The following is a 9,271-nucleotide window of genomic DNA, read 5'->3' as shown; positions in this document are numbered from 1 at the left end:
TAAGTACAAAACCACGGAGTAATTAGACAAGAGGCGTGTATTAATGTCACGATCCGATTTATAAGTCATGATGAAATCTACTTTATCCCACCAGTAGGTAAGCCAAACAATAGCTGAAGCTACACGCAATGGGCTAACTTGGCGAAAAATGACCCAAAAATCAGAAATTAATATTTAAAGAGTTAAAATAGCAATAGAGTAGTTATAAAAGTCTAATAAATAGATGAAGGGGTCAACAACCATCCCAAGACTCAGTAATGTTGCTATAAAAGCTTCTATAAATAAACTATAAGTACTGAACAGTCACATACAATCTGTCTCAAAAATGAAAGACTAGACATAGATAAGTAGAAGGAAAAATGGTAACTCCAACTCTAAGAGCTCATCCAATCTCTGAAATCAACTCTGCATGAGCATCACGTCAATGGCGGCAACTACTACTCGTATCTGGACCAAAAAGGTACAAATGTGTAGTATGAGTACCAAAACCACGGGTACATCGACTCACTGAGCTAATCATAATATAAATATGATAAGATACAAGATAAAATAACTAAGCATAGGTAAACGGGCAAACTTGGAAATAAGCTTCAACACCAATGTGCATAAGTAATTAAATAAATATGGGAGTCAATGTAAATTTCACACCATTATAACTACTAAATTAGCCCCGATAAGTCAATAAGTATGGAAAATTAAATAACTCAATGAAGGCCCCCTTAAGCCTGGAGAGTACAATCAAGAAAAGTAAATAACCCAATAACAATAAATTACCAATTATCCTGCAATAACCAAGAATCAATCCAAACTACCTCATATTATAAATAAGTCCCAAAATGCTGGACTTGAATCGAAACTCAATAATATCATCATCACTACCATCATTTACCGGACTTGAACAAGAATTTATATCATCAATATCATCATCAAATGTCAGATTTGAACCGAAACTTACATATCATTATCATTATCATCATCAATTGACAGACTCGAATCAGGACTTATATATCCTTAGACCATATCAATAGACTATATAAATAAACCATAATTATAAGACATATCACTAAATCATAATAATTATCCATTAGAACTTATCCAAAATTAACACAAACTCTCAACTATTGAACTAGCGTAATCAATAAGCATCTAATCTCTTCAAAGTCTCAAAATAAGCATTAATAAGGGTATATCATATATAAATAAGTCTAAAAAATCTAACACAAGTCTTGACCTAAGGTGGGCCGAAGGGGCCTACTACTAATCCCCGAAATTCATTTTAGAAAAATTGTATTCTGGACTAGGATAAGGTATCTACATTCATTTCTATATGTTAAATAAGTCATAATTATCCCTAAGATAGTAATTCTCCCTAAACATGAGCAACTAAGTCAATTATGCCTAAATTATGATTTCACGATAGCCTAAACAATCCAACTAACCCAAATATTATCAATTATACCTCCAACACCTAAATTTCAGCTAATATCTAGCATATTATCATAATGATACTACGAAATAGCTCAATCTATGAATCTGCTAAACCACTAATTTTTCTTTTCGAGAAACTTTTTCAAGATGTCACGCTATCAAAATCATAATTTACTCATCAAAATGAGAACAATAATACCCACATTGCACTATTGTCCTTTGAGTCTAAAATTACGTAAAAATCTCATGTGGGGCCTACAATCAAGCCACCAAGATTCTAGAGATTTTAGAAAAAGATGAACGATTTTATCAAGAAATTAATAAAAGCTTACCACAAATTCTAAGGAAAATGCATAAATTGATTTTACCCAAGCTCTAAAATCACCCATAAATGTTCTCCCAAGAATTCTCACTTTTTAGGGTTTAATATTCTATAGAATGGTGAAAACCGAGCTAAGTGGTGTATTTATACTCTTCCCAGGCCCACAATGTCGCTTAAGGGACACTTGCTGTCACAACACAAGTTGAGTAAACGATGCTAGTATCGCTTTAGCAGTGTTCGCATACACAACACGCCCCGCTTATGCGAAACAATGGGCAAGCCAGGTCACTTAAGCGACTGGTTGGCCGTGTACGTGATGCACCAGCACCAGCTGAGACTTGGAATTTTTCCAAGTCTTTACTAACCCCTTAGGATACATTCGAAATCTCATATATGCAAATGAACAATGATAACCTATCAAATTAGACATTTCAGAATCAATGGCGTAGTTAAAATTTTCATCTAGGGTCGTTTCAATGAAAAATGGGTCCCACACCCACCTGTCATTTTTCTTAACTTCCGAAAAATAGCCCAAAATGAGTTCAAAAACCTCGGAACCTGAACCAAGGGTTCACCTAGACTAAAATCGATATTTTGGAGCTATTGTAATAGTCAGAATTGGCATACAATATCTTTTGACTCAATGTTTTGCTCGGTAGCCAATTTGAATCAACGAAGACTTCAAAATAGGCAATTGGTTGTATAAACCAAATGAACTGCCCGATAACTGCACTGTCAGTTCTAGCAAGTCTTAAATGACTTGGGGCAGCTGTAGAACGCTCTAAATGGCAAAAATGAGTGGAAATACAGAAAATGACCTATTTGGTCATTACAATATCCACTACTAAAAGAACATCCGTTCGCAAAAGTAAAAGATTAGGATATATCTGAAGCCTCAAATAGGTGAGGATACTGGGTCTGCATCTCGCTCTCGATCTCCCAAGTAGCATCCTCTACTGGGTGATGCCTCCACTGAACCTTAACTACTGAAATCTCTCTAGTGCCTAACCGCCAGACATCACTAGCCAATATGAGCACCAACTCCTCCATGAAGGTCAACCACTCATCTAACTGAACTGAGTCCCATCTAAGCACATGAGAAGGGTTAAAATATATCACCGCAACATAGAAACATGAAAAAACAAATGGACAGCAGCAAAATTTATGAGTAAGTATCACGCTTCATTTCGAACAGGTCGAAACAACACACAACATATGATCGTCGTTGCAACTCTTTTTGATTTTTTTGAAAAATTGTTTGTTTGAGTCACCACCTAACTCTTAAGGAAAACTAGAAAAATCATTTTTTGTTATGTGAAAACTCTGTTTTTGTTTGCGAGAATCCGTGAGATTCTAAGTAGGAATTTTGGTTACTCAAGGGGAAGGTATTAAGCATCCATCAAAGCCTATTCAAATATAATCCTTAAACTTAGTTTTAGAAAAATATTTGAAAAACATTTATCTAGAAAAATATTTGAAAAATATTTATCTCATTATTTGCTAAAATGATGATAGGAAAACTTTTGTTATTATTATTACTATTATTATTTTGAAAAGATACTTAAATATAGAATACATAACGCTACCGTATACGAGCAAGTAACATAATTATTGTAAAATGATATATGAATATTTTGAAATGTGGGAAGGAAGAATATTTCTATTGTAATAAAAAGCATAAAAATGTAACGCTTTTGCAAGAAAATATGTTTAAAATGTATAAGAGTTGAACATGTGGACAAAATTTATTATAAAGTAAAATTCTTTAAAGTATGAAGTAATTTATTCAAAATAAACCTAAATATACTAATATTTAGAAATATGTGACAAGGATGTGAAAATTTATTATTTTTATTTGTGAAGTTCTCAAGGATAGGAATTAAGTAGAGAATAAGATAGAATGTGCGTGTGTGTATATATATATATATATATATATCGTAGAATCAAAATAACTTATGAGTAATGATAATAATAATAATAATAATAGAAATTGCAGAAAAGTGATAATAATCATAATAATAGTGAAATAGTAGTAATAGCAATAAAATAAACTTTACATATGGTAGCGGAAGAACACATATATCTTGCATTGTGCAGATTTCTAAATTCAAAAACATGAAATAATGTTAAAAATAAAAATGAAATAAGATAAATATTTGAACGCTATGAAATTGTGTAAAAGCCGAATTTTGATAGGTAAGTTATTTGCCATATTGAAAAAGGTTTGGCTAATTAAAAGTCACTTTGGTGATTTGTTTGAAAAAACTCCAATTAAGATATAACACAGTTAATTAATATTTTTCAAAATAAAGACTAACTGACCATTTCATTTAATTAAAAAAAATATGTATTTCCATTTGAGATTGTACTTGTGAAAAAGGCAAAGTTTGTCATTTATTCTAAAAGTTTGATTCGCAGGTGCAAAGTTGTATAATTAAGTGGTTAAACCATTTACCATTATTACATATATATGGGCATCGAATGAACATGAAATTAGCTGAATAAAATCAATTCTAAATGATTCAAAGCTTAACCAAAACTAAATAAAGTAAAGTTATCAATTTCAATTAAAGCCACATAAAAAAATATAATCAAAATAGCACAAGGTTAGTGAAACAAATGCGAATAATAAAGTCATGAAAAAGGTAAAGTACTAGATACTATAAATTTCTATCACAAAACTCGGCTCGATTTCTAGCAATTTAAACTTGGCGCTCTGTGATCCTATAGTTTTGACCCAAAATTTGGGTCAAAACGAGTTTCGATCAAAACTTCGACTCTCGAGATTACATGAAATAAAGAAAATAATAAGAATTAGAAACCGAACTTGATGAAATAAATGAATAATGAAAATGGTATACAACCAATGACCAAATAGATCACGCAATACAAAAATAAATAAACTTTAATTATCACCCAAATGAAACTAACTTATGCATATTTTAGCAAACAGCGTCTTGATGAAGCTACGAGTCAACAATCCCACCTTATCTCAAAATATTTAACAAAATTCGAATCTTAAATCTTTTCAATGTATAGGAATGTGATAATGTAAGCTAATCAAACCAAATCTCCATCTATGTTCACAGGAGAAAAACTTAGAACAGCTCATTAATGGGGACTTTCTTCGTGTCTCCTATACTTTGAACATTCACAGAAATGTCAAACAAGACAAGACGGACATCAAATAAATTAATATAGGATAATATACACATATTCTTGAAACTATTTAATAACATACTAGCCAAAATCGATCGAACAAAAGAGAAACAAAAGGGCTGATTTTTTATGTTTGAAGACAGACCGGGTCAAAATTACTTTTAAGGCTCAATTTTTAGAAAAAGCAGCAGTATATACACACATATACATATGTTTTAACAAGTCCATATGCTCAAACAAGAAACAACTTTTCCAAAAAAAAATAGGTTTCATTCACAGAATTAAAGGGAAACAACAATGACATGAGTTTGAAATTGAAATAAAATCACATATTCATGGAACCGAACTAGGAATGAAACTAAAGGAGACAGATTCGTACTTAGGATGCAAAATAGCCTCTCTCGAAACAAAATAGTTTTAAAGATTAAAAGAGAAAAAATTATGTTTTGAAATTAATTTCCAGAGAATAAACAACAACACCATAATAAGACCTGAAACAAATTAAAATCACACATCCACTAGATTCAAAAATGACCTACGGAGAAGATATGAAGGCCACATGAAAGATGGGTGTTTACCTTATATTGTGCAGCAAAGCTGAGGCTTCCCGTAGAGAATCCTATGGCCACAAAACTCAAAACTCGGGAACTCAGAATTTACGAAACCAAGGACCAAGTGAAGTAATTCTTGCAGCCCTTTGCTTGTGAAATTGTCAGGCGTTAATCAACTTTTCCCCATTTTGCCCTCTATTTTTCACTTTGTTTTTCTCTCTCCTTCTGGAGAATCAAAGACAACCATTTATAGGCACAAATCTAGACTTGAAAGTTCAGATTTAGAATAAAAATTTATTCAAAATGTGTGGATCTGAGAGGAGATTTGAAAATTCAAGTTCAAATTTCTAAAATAAATCCTCTTTTTCTCCATATCTTGATAATTTGCAGAGAACTGATGGCAGATTAATCTGTTTTCCATTATATCATTGATTTGGGATAGATTTTCTGATTTTTGAAGGGATTCATGGATTGGGAGATGTTAAAATGGGAGGAATCTCGTGACAGCCTGTTTGGATGGTTATCATGGAACCATGTTTATTTTCATGGTTTTCTAAAAATGGTGATAGGTATGTTACTATTCTATGTTTGATAACCATGAAATGAGGCAATTTCTGGAACTACCAATTTGGTGGTGTGGCGTGGTTCTCCCTTTTTTTTTTTTCCAACTTTGACCTTATATAATTTTATTAAAACCCATTATACCCTTTTACTTTTCTTAACCTTATATACTCTTTTCTTCAACTTAACTCTCTTTTTCACTGCAGCACCCATCTCTGGCACCACCCTAGCATTTAACATAGTAGTATCCTCAGAAAAAATAAGAGACGCTGCTATCTCATTGACGCCTTTTAGGGTTTTTTTCATTTTCGGGGTAAGAATAGATATAGGTATAGCTATTTTGTAAGGCCGACCACGATGGAGATAGTAGGAAGTGGAAGAAGGAGGTGGGTCGATGAACTCAATGTAGCTGACAGAGAAAACGACGTCATCAATGCCCTCATTGAAAATTTATAACAAGTAAGGGTATTTTAGTAAAATTATCCATTAACATTTAATACCATACCATCAATCCAAACAAAAAACTATTATTAAACCACAGTGAACGATACAGTCCATTCAAATATGGTACAAATCATACTGTACCATATCATATCATACTGTACCATACATTATGAAAGCATGACAAACCACCATCCAAACAGGCTGTAAGACACGACAGAAATGATAGTGGTCAAGGTGTCCCTTTTAGTGATGGAGAAAAAGAGGAAGAAAGAGAGAGAAAGAAGAAGCTTTTGGTTTACTGTATTTTTTGAGAAAATTGAAAGGGAGAGATCAATGCTTAGGGAAGACGTGAAAGTTGATACATTGGGAAGAGAGAAAGACGTCTGATGTACTTGTATTGTGGACCATGATTTGGACCCTTCATCGTTTATAAAGTTGAAAATTTAATGGCCCTTGGATTTAAAGGATTTTAACAGCCAAGATAATTTTATATTGGTTGGTTGGGTGATGTGGCGAGATGTGATTGGTTGAAAAATGTTTCAAGGATTGATGACTTGGATGTGGGGTTTTTAGATAGGGTTTACACCGACAATTATAGACTTCTTGAAATAAAATTTGATAAAATTGTTGGGTTTCCAAATATGAATAAAAATTAACAGAAAATTCTCATTTTTTTTTTGTTAACTAATCTTAAAATGATTCTTAGTAATGACCCTTCAAGTTATTTTTTATATTTCCAAGTATTTTTGTCATTAGAGCTTTTTTATAGCTGACCTAAGTTATTTATGACTTACAGGGACTGACAGTTCGGTCACCGGACAATTCATTTGGTTTTTAGAGTCAATACCTTATTTTGAAGTCTTCATTAGTTTCAAATGGCCACTGAGCAAAAAATTCAATCAAAAAACCTCGTATGCCAATCCTAACTATTCCAGCAACTTTGAAATATTGATTTTAGGCTAGGTAGACTCTTGGTTTGGGTCCCGAGGCACCCGAGTTCATTTCGATCTATTGATCGGAAAGTTAAGAAGATGAAATATGGATGTGGGACCCACTTTTAGTCAAAACAATCTCGAGTGAAAATTTTGACTGTGCCAATGAGTCTAGAACATCAAATTTAATAGGGTATCATAGTTTGTTTGCATATACAAGATTACAGATGAATCCCGAGAGGTTGGCGGAGACTTAGAAAATTCCAAGTCTCAAATATATTGGTGCGCTCGCTAATAGCAAGCCAAGGGTTGCGATCGCGATACCCTTGTCAAGGCACAAAGTCTGCAATCATGGTTCATATCGCAAAAATGACTCACTTAGCAAGTCACCTTATGTCGCGGTCGCGACAGTCGGGTTACAATAGCGACTCCCAAACACTTGGGAAAGGTATAAAAAAACCCTTTCCATCTTATTTTTCCCATTCTACATCCATTCTCAAGGGACTAAACCCCTAAATATTGGGGAAAGCTTAGGATTAACTCTTGTGGGTGATTTGGGAGCTTGGGTAATGATTATTTTGTGATTTTACTTTGAATTTGAGGTAAGATTTTTTCTCCTTCATGGTACTCATTTCTTGTTCAAGATCCCTAACACTTGGTGATGTAATTTTAGCACTAATGTATCTTGTATTTCACCCAATTTTAAGGTAATTACTCCTTGAGCATAGGAAAATCTAGGGTTGGCTTTGAAAATGTGATTTTCGTAAATGAAACCCTAATGAGATTTTAAGTAATTTTGGACTCGAAGCACAATGGTGAAATTTGGGTATCATTATTTTCGTATTGATGAGTAGATTGTGATTTTAATTGTGTGTTATCTTGTGAAATCTTCTCGAAAGGGAACATTGGTGATTTAGCAGATTCTTTGAGCTTTCTTCGTAGCGGATTTAGATCTTCTCTCTTCTAAGATCAAGATATGTCGTAGTATATTTATGATATTGGGTTAGGTTTGGGATGGGTTTTAGGTGTTGATGATGAAATAGAAATTTTTAGGTTAGTTGGACCATTTAGGTTATTTAAAAATCATAAATTAGGTGTAATTGACTTAGTTGTACTTTTCCTAGGTATGATTTCTATTGTAGAGTTGATTGCAGCTTAGTTAACATCTAAAAGTGAATTTAGATAACTTAGTATAGTCAGAGATAGAATGTTCCTTAGTCTAATTGTAACATGAGAGTTGGTAAATGATGGCGGTCTAATCTATGCTTTACTTGATTGTACCCTCCAGGCTTATGGAGGCTTGCGTTGGGTTATTTACTTTTCCGCACTTATTGGCTTATGGGGTCCAATTTTATAGTTATAATTGCATATTTTTTATTCTTTATATTATGTTATTATTCCTATCATTTACTTATTTATATACAACGATATAGAGATTGTTCAGGTTTGCCTCTTTACCTTGACTTAGTTATGTTATCTTACATTTTATTATACTTATATCATAATTTAGCTCAGTTAGCTGATGATGCCTACTGAGTACTCATGATTTTGGTACTCATACTACACTTCTGTACTTTTTTGATCCAGATCTGAGTACTAGTTATCGTTGTTGATTCGTCGATCATGTTGCATTGGATTCCGAAGATGGGATGTGTTGACACCCAATTTTTGCTCTCCGTACTTAACGTCTTCAGGCTTTCTGACCGTTAAAGGGCACAAAATGCAATTTTTATATATTTTTTATAATTGATAATAAAAATTGATGCTCATTCTTACTTTAGAATTTTATCAATTTATTTTTATATTTTTTACTCTTTATAATTTATTAATAATTTTTCTTTTTCTTATCAATTTATTATTTCACAAATATTTGC

The 9,271-nt window shown here is 32.7% G+C and overlaps 1 long non-coding RNA gene across 1 annotated transcript; it reads right to left on the bottom strand.

Annotated features, from left to right (window-relative positions):
* Positions 1-250: 250 nt before the first annotated feature.
* LOC124886556 lies at positions 251-6,563 on the bottom strand. Its single transcript, XR_007043916.1, has 2 exons — positions 5,488-6,563; positions 251-447 (listed from the first exon to the last, which is right to left on the bottom strand). It is a non-coding gene; the product is annotated as an uncharacterized LOC124886556 (long non-coding RNA).
* Positions 6,564-9,271: the final 2,708 nt, after the last annotated feature.

This window comes from Capsicum annuum, chromosome 8 (assembly GCF_002878395.1).
Source record: "Capsicum annuum cultivar UCD-10X-F1 chromosome 8, UCD10Xv1.1, whole genome shotgun sequence".
Classification (NCBI taxonomy): Eukaryota; Viridiplantae; Streptophyta; class Magnoliopsida; order Solanales; family Solanaceae; genus Capsicum; species Capsicum annuum.
This window is presented reverse-complemented; position numbering and strand designations above follow the sequence as displayed.